The sequence below is a fragment of the Dendropsophus ebraccatus genome, chromosome 6 (assembly GCF_027789765.1).
Source record: "Dendropsophus ebraccatus isolate aDenEbr1 chromosome 6, aDenEbr1.pat, whole genome shotgun sequence".
Classification (NCBI taxonomy): domain Eukaryota; kingdom Metazoa; phylum Chordata; class Amphibia; order Anura; family Hylidae; genus Dendropsophus; species Dendropsophus ebraccatus.
Genome location: NC_091459.1, coordinates 46677842 through 46693385, shown reverse-complemented (window position 1 = coordinate 46693385; position 15544 = coordinate 46677842). Strand labels below are relative to the sequence as shown.

At 42.1% G+C, this 15544-nt stretch overlaps 1 protein-coding gene across 1 annotated transcript in view; it reads right to left on the bottom strand.

Annotated features, from left to right (window-relative positions):
- Positions 1 to 15544, bottom strand: part of MAN1A1 (mannosidase alpha class 1A member 1) — a 146961-nt gene that overhangs the window by 67059 nt on the left and 64358 nt on the right. The gene's annotated exons all lie outside the window — the stretch shown is intronic.

Genomic DNA, 15544 nt, shown 5'->3' with positions numbered 1-15544 from the left:
ATAGCTATAGTATAGTCCAGCGGAGAATACAGACTATAGCCAAGCAGAAGTTTCTGTCTGTAACAATGACCCTCTGTTTGAATTGTCAGTCCCCACATTTTACTAACAAAGTATATGAAAAGCCACCATACGTATGAGGCAATTAGTATTTCCATTAAACGCCTGGATTGCTTCAGAAAAAGAAAGCACACAGGAAAAAAAATATATACAGCTGAATGCAAACACAGAGAAAAGGTCATCATTATTTAGACTGTATTCCAGAAGACAGCAGCTGCCTGTTCTGTGCACAATCCCCAGATCCGCTGGTAATCGCAAGCATCTTTTATCACATACCCTCTGCTAAGCTTCAAGCATCTGCTTCCCAATTTTCCTATTACATTTAGCTCTGTGTATGGAACAGAAACTAGAGCAGCAAATAGCCATTATATTCATGTGAGCTCAAGTATGAACAAAAGGTACTACTTTGCATATAAACTATCCAGTGTAACAGACAAGTCGTGAGCGCTGGTTTGCAGCAGGCTGCTGGCTAGAACGGGAAGGGACCTCGATGTGAGGCGGCAATTAGACGCTCACTGCAGAGAGCGATGGCCGCCGAGGCATCATGAATGGCACTTTTAATTCTAATGCTATTTAGGGACATTGTTTCATGACCTGCTCAACGACCAACATTTATACCGATGTGCCGGACTGAAATGGCAGGCATTAAAACAGATGACTATAAACAAACCAAGACTTTACGCATTTTACAATTAACAGTGTGCTGCTTGTAGACTGGAGGAGTTGGTTCAACTGATGTCAGAAAGTTATACAGATTTGTAATTGACTTCTATTAAAAAAATCTCCATCCTTCCAGTACTTATCAGCTGCTGTATGTCCTGCAGCAAGTGGAGTTTTCATTCCAGTCTGACACAGTGCTCTCTGCTGCCACCTCTGTCAATGAGATACACAGTCCAGAGCAGTAAAGGGTTTCTATGGGGATTGACTACTGCTCTGCACAGTTCCTGTCCCAAACAAACAGATGGCAGCAGAAAGCACCCTACTAGGATGGAAAAAAGCCACTTCCTGCAGAACATACAGCAGTCAATAACTACTTGAAGGATTGAGATTTAATAGACTTAATTTACAAATTTGTATAACTTTCGGACGCCAGTTTTTTTTTCCGTTGGAGTAACCCTTTAATGGGTACAACCAAAATGTTATACACTTTGAGGGAAATTTATAAAACTGGCCAAAAAGAAGTTTGTCTGGGGAGACCGCTTAGACAGGTTTCCCACTTCGAGGGCATAATCACAGGTTGTCAAATACCTCACCAAAAAAAAAAAAAAAAAAAAATCACTAAGACAAGCATAAAAAACAAAAACACAAAACCAAACAGCCACCTTTAGTAAACCCTTTATTTTCCCATGAAAGCCCATTGTCCCCCACAAGCAGTGCTGTAGTGAAGTCCTGGACATAAAGCATGTGACAATACAGCTAGTGGTTACCCCCCTGTATGTACGCCACATACCCCCGAGACCTGTCATTGGCTGCAGCAGCGCTCGCACAATGTAAATGAGGTCATCGCAGCAGTCCAGGAGGGGGCAGCGTTGCGGTGCTGGAACAGAAGAGTTCAGAAGGTTGTTTTTTTTTTAATGCAGCTCCCAGCCCAACCATCAGAAAACCCCTTTAAAGATTAGCATACTCGCATCTGACTACAATGTCTTGCAACATAAAAATGTCACCTGGCAAAGCTACGGTTGCTGTATGCCCAGAGATGTCAAACAGCTAACCCTAGTAATTTCATTCAAAGTCTAAAGTACTGAACTATAGAACAAAATGTACTTATTGCAGCAGTGAAATCCCAGCTGTGCTCCTCCATTACAGCATCCCCATTCTGATTTAAATGTAAATCTAAGTGACAGTAGGGCCCTTAGCTTGGGATATCATTCCACTGTCACTTACAATCCATCTCTTCCACATTAAGGTGGCTGTGACATCTACTTTCTGGGATCATGTGTTTATTTTAGTAATAAACAGATGTCAAGGTTTACCGGCTCTGTACAAACCAGGCAGGAGAAGCTAGATTCTCTACAGCAACGTCTTCGGAAGACAATGTAATAAAATGGAGGGCAATGATCTATTCTACATTCCCTACTCCATGACACTATGACTATTCACAGTCTGCATACAAAACAATGCAAGTAACTATTGTCATAATGAAACACAATATAATTTTAGATCTTACACATCAAGTAAAATTCAGTTCTATACCTACAATCAGCCTGAAACAGGAGAAAATATGTGTTTGCAAACAACTCAACCATGGGCGGCCAAAGGGAATGCTCTTTACCAGAGATGAGCGCAACTTGAGCATGTTAAAATCAAAATGCTTCATTTGAAATGTTGGTGCCTGAAGAAGTTGGATGCAGCCCTATGGAGTCCAGGAAAACATGGATACAGCTATGGCTCTATCCATGTTTTCTAGGCGCATCTAACTTCTTCAGCCAACGGTATTCTAATGCTGAACAATAAGACACTAGCATGCTCAAGTTGCCCTCATGTCTAGTCTTTACGCCTTCAGCTATAGGCAAGAGGCAGATGCAAAGCCCATGACAATTCTTTTAGGATTAATAGCTTTAATGAACTTGTTTTGGGTAGTGTCTAGGGAGTATTTAATAAGATTTGTATCTCTGAGCAGAGAAGGAGTCTCCTCCTAGAAGCCAGCATCTTGTCTCGGACATGAAAATGCACCCAACAGCAAACCTGCAGTCCTACGGGACATCCACTTCTTAGAATGAAGCTAGCCTATGGATAAGCTGACCCATGTGGATCCGGTTGCTCTAAACCTTAGAGGTGGGGAGGCTGAAATGCAGTATTATATGGTGTTCACGGAAATGCATTGGTAACACTATAATAAAAGGTCTATCAAGCCTCTCTAATTGTGCTGGGTCCTGAGCAGGAGACGCCCTCCTTTAAAGTGGTTGTCCAGTGTTAGACAACTTTTAATATGCTGCTGCTGTTATGTAGGAAACCATTTATTTAGAAGGAGCCTTTGCTTACCACTCCGTGCTCCCCTATGAACTTGTATCAGAAGGGGCAGCCCGCTCAGCTAATCATTGGCCACGATGCTGTCCCGTAATTGGTTGAGCGGATTGTCATTCCCGATACAAGTTTGTCTCAGAAGAGGAGGCAGCTGCGATCAGCAAAGGACCCCGGGGGAGCATAGAGAGGTAAGTATAGGCTCTTTTTTGTTTTCTATATTGTAACAGCAATATATTAAAAGTAGTGTAACGCCAGACAACCCCTTTTTTTCTGATTATGTGCATATGCCCTAAAAGGGCACAAGAAGGAGGTACAATATGAGTTTTTGGATTGTTAGCAACCTTTTTACACAAAACTGACATTCCCACTTCCTATGCAGATTACGTCTCATGTATAATCAGCAGTAATAAAGAACAATGACTACTGCTGAAGCCACTCCAGGTATTCCTACCTTACAGAGTGACCAGTCTTGGCATAGCAGTCCTGCACTTTTATTTTAACTATCATTTAAGACACGTATCTGGGCGTTTTACCATATTCACATCTGTCTTCTGCAGACTCAACAGTAGGTGGTGCCTCTGCTAAGAGATTTATCCCCAGGCTTTGTAAGCCAAAAGGAAAGCTTTGTAATATACAAATGACTTCTTTAAAAAATATCCTTAAATAATGTTTAGCTCATATGTCCTCCCTGAACAGGAATCTGTGGTCTAATCCATTTTATAGCATGGAAATAAACTGAAATACAGTTTCTGCTTTAAATAGTTATATAATATAATATATATATATATAATAATATAATCCATCTGTATGAAGGAAGGAGAAAAAAGGAATAAAAAAAGAAAAGCTAGTTATAAAAAAAACTAAACAAAAAAAAACAAAAAAAAAAACAGAAAATGTTCTGTCTGAAAGGGCAATGCAGTAGGAAAATCATGTTGTCCATGCAAAGGGCAAACTTATTTCCTTATCTCATGACTGGATGAAAGTGTACAGAGGCGAGGACAAGCACTTTCTGGTCATGTTGGTGAGGACTGGAGTGCTAAACGTTATGAATTTCTTTTCTCATAGATAAAGGGATAGTGTTCTGTGCTCAAGAAAAACCTTATATTAGGTTTCTATTGTGTTGCTCATTTGCTCTGTTCGGGTATGTGCACACTGAGGAATCCGGGTGGATCACCGCCGCTCGCATCTCCGCCTGTGCAATAGACTTCATTCTAAGGTTGGGCAAATTCTGCCGTCCACCCAAAGAATGAACCTGTTCATTCTTTGGGCGGACAATGGAATCTGCCCGACCATAGAATGGAATCTATGGCACAGGCGGAGATGCGAGCGGCGGTGATCCACCCGGATTCCTCAGTGTGCACATACCCTTCATCTACACATTTGTATGTCATTTTACCAAACACAGATTCCCATCTCAGCTATCAGAAATAAAAGGTTTGATAACGTAAATGTATTCCTTGTTTTCTGTATAAAATATAATGCTATTAAAGTGAAACAATCAGCAGGATTGCGCTGATATGGTTCCCAGCAGCAAAGTATAGATCCACTTTACAGCTGCAGCAGCTTTCCTCTCGGAAAAAGATGGTTTAATCCACAATGTGAGGACGGGAAAGGGGCGGCAACTAGTCATCTGGGTGGGGAGTGCCTGTGACTAGTCACGGCTCTCTGCCAGTCAGCGTGCAGTGCAGGGATGATCGACAGGAAGAGGTGCCTAAAAAGACTCCTGCTGCCAAATACATCTTGAGACGTCAAATATTCATGAGGCGACATCCTAACACTTAAAGACATTCATAGCGGACATCTAGATTACACAAGTAGTGGTTATAGATTAATTGAACTGTGTATGGCATGTAGAACAGATGAGTTCTGCACATATTCTGCAGATGATAAACTTATTAAAGCCTTGTTGGCCAAGTATGTAAAACCCATGGCACTATACTGAAGTTACCTCTGCTTGGGCACCTATCAGAGCTAAGCTAGCAGAGGAAGGAACAGAGGCCTTACCAACCAGGCTAATCCTTCTGCAGGGCATCCTGGATACATAGAGCCCCAGCTTTTCCTGCAGTCTGCAAATAGGTTAGAATATAGGAGGTTGGGTCCTGTCCTTCGCTCACGGCCAGGGCATTCATCAAGTCGTCGCTTACAGCAGGCAGAAAAAGAATCATCAGTTCTTCAATCTGATGTGATGAAAGTTGGGCAAATAGGTAAAAGTATAAGTGAATGTGCACTGTTATTGTACCGACGGTAATGAACCCCTGTATTAGCCCCATGTACCCCAGGCAATGATATGTAAACACAGGGTATGAGTGGAGTTTAGTTGCATGTAATGCGCCTACACAGATACTTCAGTGTAGTGCATCCCTAGCAGTCTATCAGGTTTAGACATCCCTAACCACGCATGCTGCAGATGGATTGCTTTCTTTTAAGTAGCCGTCTTTTCAACTTCCCGTGTTACAGGCTGCTTAATCCAATCAATACTCTGTGACTGATGAGATGACTCCCTCTCTCAAGACAATGCGCTTTCCCCCCGTGCAGGCATTATGTCCTTAGGATTGCTTGGTTTTAAATATCTGCTATAAAAGCTGATGCAAAGGGTGAATGCACATACAAGGTAGGAAATTAAATATCCAGTAGTAGTGGATCAAGGAAAACAAATTACCCAAATTATAGAATACACACCAGGGTAAACATCTGAGAGCAAATGAAAGATCCCAGCGGACCGTACAGTGTAGCACTAAACGCAGCTGCTGCGAATACCTCATAACAATTCACCGCTCCTTGCACTGTAAAGTGCTTTATATCTGTGCGTACAAAGGTACTCGCTTGTTACTATGTAAGGTCTAATTTTGCTGGTACATAAAGTTAAATAAATGGCCTTTCTACAAGTCTTTCTTTAGTCATGAAAGAGGGACCGGACGTATTCTCATTTGTGTAATTATTCCCACCCTTCCCCCCCCCAATCTCTCATTCTAAGAGCCATAATTTTTACATTTTTCGATCTAGATTTTTCCATATAGTCATATTAGGGCTGTTTTTTTGCAATACCATATGTACTTTGCTTTAACACCATACAATTTACCATACCGTATACTGCAAAAAAAAAAAAAAAAATACATAAAATACAAAAAAGCTATTTTGCCAAAATAAATAAAAAATATATAATAGCGGGGGTTTTGTTTTAACGCCATTTATGGCGCTGAAATCTAAGATATTATCCAGGGCTGTGGAGTCGGTAAGCTGCAGCTCCGACTCAAACTCCGACTCCTGAATCAGGACAGTCTCAGACTCCTGCATAAATGGCCGGTCATACACCAGGGGAGTTATTTATCACACTGGCTCAGCAGCTTCTCCCTAAGGTCCTACATGATCCTGGGGCAGTGGATGCAGCCAGTCTCCAGCCTCCATGTCCTGAAATACTCTGACAATCTTCTATGTTTCTAATATTCACCATACACACAGATACACTACTAACAGTGCCAGATACCTGTAATATAGAGGTCAGCCATAGTGATATAAAGGGGTCACTGTGGGTGTGGGGGCACATCATAATACACACACAGCCTGTTGCAGCCATAGCATATACACACACAGCTGCAGCATAGCGCGCACACACACACACAGCTGCACTCATAGCGCGCGCACACACACACACAGCTGCACTCATAGCGCACACACACACACACAGCTGCACTCATAGCGCACACACACACACACAGCTGCACTCATAGCGCGCACACACACACACACACACAGCTGCACTCATAGCGCGCACACACACACACACAGCTGCAGCCATAGCACACTGAAGAAAAACACCACATTGAGGACTGAGGTTACTGCTACACTACTTATGTCTTCTCCTCCTCCTCTATATTACACAGGATATCTTCATATTACACTGCTGCTCATATACAGTCATTCAGCATCCAGGGAGAGAACAGCACAGATCTTCCCCCACACAATGGACTCTTCCAGCTCAGAAACAAACTGCCAAAGAGTGACGGACAACTTCTCCCCGACCACGCTTATGTAATAGGGCCAGTGTCCTATTAGAATGTTGCTCATAATATATATTGATGAGCAAAACTTATAAAATTCATATTAAAACTCAATTTTTTTTTAAAGCCGGAGCCGGAGACAGCCCTGATTTTATCAGTGTTCCTCAGGTCATTACAATGATACCCAGTTACTGTTGCTTTTGTTACATTTTACTAGGTTTCATAAATTAAAAACTTTCACAAAAAGTGCTTTAAAATTGCGTCTACAGACCTGGTTTCTGGGGCTCTTTTGTAACCTTGATCTTTAGTTTTGTGTGTACCATTTTGGAATGGATGAGAGTTTTTGTTCACTTTTTATTCAATTTAAGCAGAGATGTGACCAAACCACCACCACCACCACCACACAAATCTGCATTTTTTTGTTTACAACATTCCCCATGTAGAATAGATAACATATAAAGGGGCATTCCACTCAAACTTTTCATATTTTGCTGCCCATGGTGAGACTAACAATTCATTCCATACTTGTTATTATCTTCTTTGCAGGCTTCAACATTGTAGCTTCTTTGTAATGCTGGGAGGGTTAACCTGAGGACAAGTTTCTGATGGACTCACTGATTATCCCTCCCAGGATTACAAAGAAACTATAAAGTTGTAGATAAGGACTAGTTTACATCAGCCATTTCAGAAGGCAGGGGGGAGGAGGGGGAAGACTCACATAATAGCTCTCATACAGTATTTTGTGTCTTCATTAGAAAGCAGCAGCTCAAAACTGGGGGAAAGACTGAATAGATAACAAGTATGAAAGGAATTGTTAGTCTCATCATGGGCAGCAACATATCGAAAGTTATGTTTGAGTGGAATACCCCTAAATACTTCAGACAATTCTAAACGCGCAAATACCTAATAGTTCTTTTCTCTTTTCAGTTTGACTTATTTTTAATTTAGAAAATTACCAGCGACGTCTGGTAGAAGTGCTAAGGATGCACAAAACAGCTGTTACTTTGTGATTGTGGAGGTGTTGGCGTCCCCGCCGTCTGCTAGCCATGCCGATGGTTTTTATGCATAGAAGGAATAAAAGAAGATTTTAAGGGCGAGTGCTCTCTTTTCTTCTTGCTAGAATTGTATATTTGGACTTCCTTCCGAGAGAGTTGGCACCACGATGCCCTACAACTATTCCCCCTGCACTGCTGCACCTGCTGACATCTATACACTCTGCAGTGCCAGTTGCTGCTACTGTGCCATTTAATTTCGGTTTAAAATGAAGATCTCCTAAACCCTTTAGGGCTGAATTACAGCTCCTCCAGTGTCACTTTGTTGCATCTCATGCATTTATCCGCTGCTCCTGTTCTGAAGTTTGCCAAACTGCCAATTTTCAAAATAGTACGGCCCAGGAAACGACATCCCCGCCACATTGCTGTCCGCTTCTCTTCATATTGATACGGCACTTATAGTACAGTATAGGTACAGCTTACCCAACCCACCACTGACATCACATAGACCATGTAATCTTCCAGCCAAGGGGTGCAGAAACAATAGACATCATGTGTCCTCTGTTTTTTAAGGGAGGCAGAGGACGAACGAGCCAAGGTGGAGTGGAACAGACAGAGCATTTTCTGCAGCTTGCGACTGTCGTTACAGTGCCCTGGTGATCAAAAGTGTATACCTGCTGCCGGCATGATGTTGATACATCATGCAGTCTGGGAAAACAGACCAGGGTTTGCTTTCAACGTCCGCGTCGTCCTTGTTTCACAGACAGAACACGGGATGTGTGAATACAGCTTAAAGCGTAACTGTTGTTTATTTATTTTTTATTTCTTGCAGAAATCAGTAGTATAAGCAATTTTAATAAATTCTATAATAAACTTATTAGGCAAAAAGCCTCTTTCTTTACTCAAAAAGCAAATTTCCCAGCCTCCCCACTCACTTTTTATCTGTGCATTATCAGGCCATCTTCATTACAGAGAAGCCAGTGAAGACCAGTGAAGCCAGTGGTTCTGCTGTGTCCATTATATCCTATGGAGGGAGGAGGGGCAGAGGGAGATGAGTGGGCAGGAAGAGGAGACATTAAGGTCAGCTGTTTGTACACTTTCTGGGCACTTAAAGGGAACCTGTCACCCCCCGTGCCGGGGTGACAGGCTCCCGACCCCCCGTTAGAGCCCCCTATACTCACCTAATCCCCCCGGGTCCCACTTCTGGAGGTGGTCGGGTGATGAAGATCTCAGCCGCTGCAGCCCGGCGCGCGCGCTGAGAGATGAGTCCAACGCTCATAGAGAATGACAGGAGAGTCCAGTGCTCCGTCATTCTCTATGAGCGTTGGACTCATCTCTCAGCGCGCGCGCCGGGCTGCAGCGGCTGAGATCTTCATCACCTGACCACCTCCAGAAGCGGGACCCGGCGGGATCAGGTGAGTATAGGGGGCTCTAACAGGGGGTCGGGAGCCTGTCACCCCGGCACGGGGGGTGACAGGTTCCGTTTAAAACGCTGGATTCAGGGGTCAGAAAGGTCAGTGCTTATCTAAGAACTTGCTGAGAGAAGATTGCAGGGTGTTGTGCTGTACAGGACTGCTCCGTACTCACTCACTCCTCTCAGCCCTTCTCTTCTCCATAGCCACATAATGGACACGGAAATCCTGCTTCTTATGAAATGAGGGGCGAGCTAGGAAAACTGCTTTTTCAGTAAATAAAACCTATTACAGAGTTTCTTAAAATCGCTTGTACTATAGATATTTTTAGAAAAATGACCCTCAAATGACAGTTACGCTTTAAGTGAAAACAGAAAGTTGACAAATGGCGCAATACACGAAAGAGACCCATTAGAAAAATGGTTTGTTTAGGGGCTGGGATAAAGTTTTTCTTCAGCGGAGTACCCCTTTATTTTCCCCGAGGGAACTTTCATAAGAAGTTAGACAGCAACAGACACCCGCTGTACTCCTGAGCCCGTGTCAGATCCCTATCTGATTAGCCTGTAAATCAACATGGGCCAATTGTTAAAGGGTAAACAGGTTGGTAATAAAGAACCAGATATTAACCTAGTAATACAAACAAAACATTAACACACACACAGAACTAAAGCACTATAAATGCATAACAATCTTCATGGGGAATGTTCCGGAATACCAGGCAATACCAGGGCACAATAGCACTCTTTAATCTTTCTCGCTTACTATTTGCTATATGTGCAGAAAACACTTCTACAGCATGTCTGTTTAAAAATGCATAGAGTGCAAATAATAACATGACAAAGAATATAAAAAAATGTAAACATGCTCTGAAAAGCCCTGTGTGAATTTGGAGTTATTCAGACGACTGTAGGTCTTTTTTTTTTTTTTTTTTTTTTTTTTAATGCTAACAGCTTGAATACTGAATAAAATGTCTTGCTAGAAGCAGCCCATTTATTTTTTAGCTTACAACCATTATTTGGAAATCAATACAGTTTAAGCTTTTGCCATGCTCACACAGTAGAAATGATTTAGGATTCCAAAACTGTAGATCCAAGACGTGAGTGTAAAATTAACCCAAGTGTGCGACAATGATAACTCGGTTGTGTTGTGTGCCCTTAAATCTGTCAGCTCCACAACAAAACAGATTTCTATGCCCAGTTGAAAGCTGTTCATCCTGACTCTTGCAATCAACCTATTCAGGGAGAGCTGACATCTGTTCATGCAGAACCTGTCATGTCAGATGACAAACCATTTCCCAAAAGCTTCTCTTCTGTCTGTCATTTATGACAAAGTTGACAAGGATGAACATTTTCACAAGTATTACAAACATTACAGTGTCTCTAAAAACAAGTCAAAATAAAAAGTATAAAAAAAAAAAAAAAACCTACACTTTACTTCCTCTTATTTCTCCAAAGATAAGCAACCATGAAATGTCCCGTGGTAACATTACAGCTTATTCTGACCTGCAAAATTGGGGTTTGTGGGAGGTTTCATGTGGGTGATGTGCACAAGCTCAAAATGTGTCAATGTGGGCGACAACAAAAAGTACTAAAGGAGTAGTAAACACAACGTAGACATGCTTCCTCCATATTCTGGAACACACTACCCAGTCACATCTAGCTCTTACCCAGGGGTCTGGCAGGGAGAGTAATCTGAAGATCAGGCTCAAGTCAGGATATACTGCACCCTTGATTAGTATGCAAAATTGCAACAACACTCAGGCAAAAAGCAAGAGATTGAGATCGTTTGGATAGGTGCAGGAGCCTCTAGATTGGCAGCTAGAAGGTGGTGACAAGCTGCCTCTATTAATCCAGAGCAGTTGGCTGCCTGTGCTTCCCTGTGTGACCAGAGGTGTCACTGCAGCAGAAGGTGGAGGAATATACCAGAAGACACTAGCCCCTGGACGAGCATGGATCACACCAAAGGAGCGAACAGAACGGTGCTGCTACTGCTAAGTCTCATCCAGCAGCGTTACAACGGGCCCTCACTCCCTAGTAATAAGGAAAACAAAAAAAGGGTCTGTGCTTAAAATGCAAGCATAGCAAAAAGAATTTAGGCCCAAATACAAAGTTACTATAGTCGGAATGTTCTATATAATGAAGTGGCTGTAAAAATACAAACACTTACACAAAAGGCACACCCTGTGCTGGTATCTCTAGCAGAGAATATGCTATAGAAGAAAGGGAGAGTGGCCATTCACCTTGGGCGGTTATGCTTCAGGCTAGGGATGGGGAACCTTCGGCCCTCCAGCTGTTACAAATCTACAATTCTCATCATGCGGTCGGATGACATTCTTGGTGGGTTACTCATTGGAAAGAGAAGGTGGAAATATTGGTGTATCAACATGAATAGCTGCAGAGTCCAGCAGCAGCAGAATGATTTTCACTTATTTCCATGTAGGACATGCCGCTCCTGCTGGATGATGAGAATTGTAGTTTTGCAACAGCTGGGAGGGCGGCAGGTTTGACACCTATGGTATAGACAGTGTAAGGACTTTCCCCCTAACTGGTAACACATTTCTATTGAGAACAACAGAAATGCTACAGGTTATTGTTATTCTCATGCATATATTTACTAAACTGCCACCAAACGGATTTGATTTGTACCTTCTAAATCTTACATTTCAATCTGAATCACAATCATAAAATTGGCTTTGCAAAGGATGGATTTTTTAAAGGGTAATTTCTTTTGTTGTGCTTTGTGTTTAGGTATTCCTCTATACTCGTATGTGATTTTCTCTGATTTTAACTACTCATTCAGCTATCAGTTATTTAAAATAAAATGCATGTTAGGAAAGGTTCCAGAAATCCAGCTGGCACAAAAGGACTGGGGATGGCACATAATCAATGAGGAAAAATGAAAATTAAAGCGAAAAAAAAAATTGAATCCCCCCCCCATCTTGTAAACAGACTCAACTGCCCCATCAACAAACAAAAACATTGTACAGCAAAAAAAAAGCCTTGTTTTGTAGTGTATCAGAATAGTGAAGGGCACAGAGATCTTTCTTTCCAGAATGGGAAAGGCATCTTTCTTCCTCCAGGCCACTGTCAGATATAAGCGGAGCAGCCAAAGAGTATTGCACAAACCAAAAATTAATATGACAGATTTCCTCCACTGATGTTTGGCCAAACAGGAGCATTTTACTGGAGGCATCTTATTGTCTGTGTGCAAGGGCTGGGTTTGAGAAATGTGCAGAGTGCTTGATAGTAAAAAGAGCTTCTTCAGTGCTAAAAATTATAGCTGGAGAACCAAAATAATACTACTAAAAAAAAAAAGTACCGAGCCCCAAAATATTCATTTATACCCAGGGCAAATGAACATTAAGAGTTCTTCTGAAATTCCTAAGTTTAGTAAATGTTCCAACATAGCTTAAGATGTATATAATTGTTAATGTTATGGATTTATATATTTACATTTTTATATTTTTACATCAAGTAGAGGCAGTAAGGGATGTGGCATGGCCCCTCTGCTGCCATTAATGGTTGTGTCAGGAAGCCCTGGTCCTAGCACGCTTACAGATTGCTACCCTGGGTGCATGCAGCTTTTGCAATACTGGATCTCCCCTGGTATCTATTATAGTAAGTCTGTGTCAGTAGTGCTGCAGCCGTGGTGGTGTGGGTGAGTGAGACGGTATAGCTGTCAATCACTGCGTGCTATGCTAAACATGCTGCCCTTTAAAGTGATATTGTAACCCGCCCCCTTACTCAGCGCTGTTCCCCACACCATCCACAAGCTTAGATGCTGCACATTCAAAACATACCTGGATAAAACTTGTTTGTCTCTTTTTATTTGCTTAAAGGAGAAGTCTGGCGAAAATGTAAGTATTGTATTGCCCCCCAAAAGTAATACAAATCCCCAAGATACACTTATTACAGGAAATGCTTATGACTAGCTTTTTTCCCTGCACTTACTACTGCATCAAGGCTTCACTTCCTGGATAACATGGTGATGTCACTTCCTGGATAACATGGTGATGTAACAACCCGTCTCCCTGAGCTGTGCGGGCTGTGGCTGCTGGACAGGATGATGGCAGAGGGATGTCCCTCTAGTGCCCTGTGTCCCTCAGTGTCCCCCTGCCTTATTTATCTCCCCCTGGCCCCTCACGCCCCTAATAAAATGAAGGATTGCAGAAAAACTTCACTGAGAATAGACGTAAGAAGACCACCTTCCTTCTCAGCATCTCCTGCCCTACGGGAACATAGCAGGTTAGAAGAATCGAACCAGCTGTTAGTTTCCCCTTTAAAGGGGTTATCCAGCGCTACAAAAACATGGCCACTTTCCCCCTACTGTTGTCTCCAGTTTGGGTGGGGTTTTGAAACTCAGTTCCATTGAAGTAAATGGAGCTTAATTGCAAACCGCACCTGAACTGGAGACAAAAGTAGGAGGAAAAATGTTTTTGTAGCTCTGGATAACCCCTTTAATCTATTCTAGAGCACAGAAATAGGTAAAGGATGGTGACATTTTGCTGTAGACACTTGAGCAGTAAAGACCATAGACATAAGGATTAAAAAAAATAAGAATCTTGCTGTAATAAGATGTTAGACTCCTAGCTGTCACATGAAGGATAATAAATGGCAGAAAGAGAATTTGCACGAACAATACTGGATGTTGCTTTCCCAGTAAGTGTCATATACAAAAGGTTATGCAGCTTTAATAGACAGAATCCACATGGATGACATCGAGTGGCGGATGTGTCCCTGACATTTCTCTATGACTGATTTTAGCAATGCTTATCAAAGCTAATATAATTTAAGCAGCCTTATGTAATATGGCACATACAAAAGATCATTGTCAGAGGTGAACAGCATCATACGGGAAGATTATTACACACCGGAACAATTGTGGGTGGACAGTATGAATGCAACTGGAGAAATGTTTAATTGTGATAAAGGGAAAAGCTTGGTATTAGAGCTCTGCATTGCTGTGTGTTGGTATATTCATCAATGACTCTTTATGCCCATTTTCTCTTATTTAAAGGGAACTTGTCACCCTGGGAAAGTGGTCCGAACCCACCCCACCCCTGGATAGAACGCCCCCAATACTTACCCCCTCCCACCAGTCCCGCTACCGTTGACAAGAAATCGCCACTGCTCCTCTGCCCGCTCATTATGCATATGAGAAGAGATGAGTCCAATGCCCATAGAAAAACATTGAAGAAGTGATCTCCTATGGACATTGGACTCCTCTCTGCTTATCTGCACAATGAGCCTGCAGAGGAGCGGTGGTGATTTCCCTGTGCCAGTAGGAGGACTGGCAGGAAAAGGTAAGTATTGGGGGCTCTATCAAGGGGTGGGGTGGGTTCGGCCTGCTCTCCCCCAGGGTAACAGGTTCCCTTTAATTACACATTATTACATGCTAGTAACACTCATGGCAGTAGATCATTTTATTTGTTGGTTTATTATACACAGAATACAAAAAAAAACTATAAAATAAATACAAAAATATCAAATTCAAAAACTAGAATATGAATGAACAAAAATAATGGAATCTGTTGCACGTTATGAACCTGAGGTTGGATTTACCCAAATTAACAAAAATAATAACTGCAAAAACTGCTGTATTCACTACCTGCTCCTCTGCTTGTGGCATTGTTTACAAGGCAGCATTCTGCATAGTCACACCTCGTATTATATGTACCTACTGTGGAGAGGGCCCAGTGGCCGTGAAGCCCTGCCTAGGTGACACTGTCCACTGATAAAAAGCAGCAATTGTACAGCAAAAGGAATATAAAGACTAGTTTTACACAGATATATATATATATTGAATGTGCTGCATCTAAGCTTGAGGATGGTGCAGAGAACCGAAAAGTGTAAGGGTCCTATTAGACCAGATTTTTTTGTGCCAAAGCCCGGAATGGACTATAAACAGAGAACAGGTAATAAAGGTAAGACTGAGATTTCTCCTCATTTAAAACCCTTTCCGGACTTTGGTTAAAAAAAAAAAATAATCTGTCAGATAATATGTTGGTGTAATAGGGCCCTAAGAGTGACAATATCACTTTAAAATCTTTGCTCTTACATAGATAACTGCCAGGACCTAACCACTGGACTCCTAAGCATAGTATGTCGCTGTGTACAGGGGA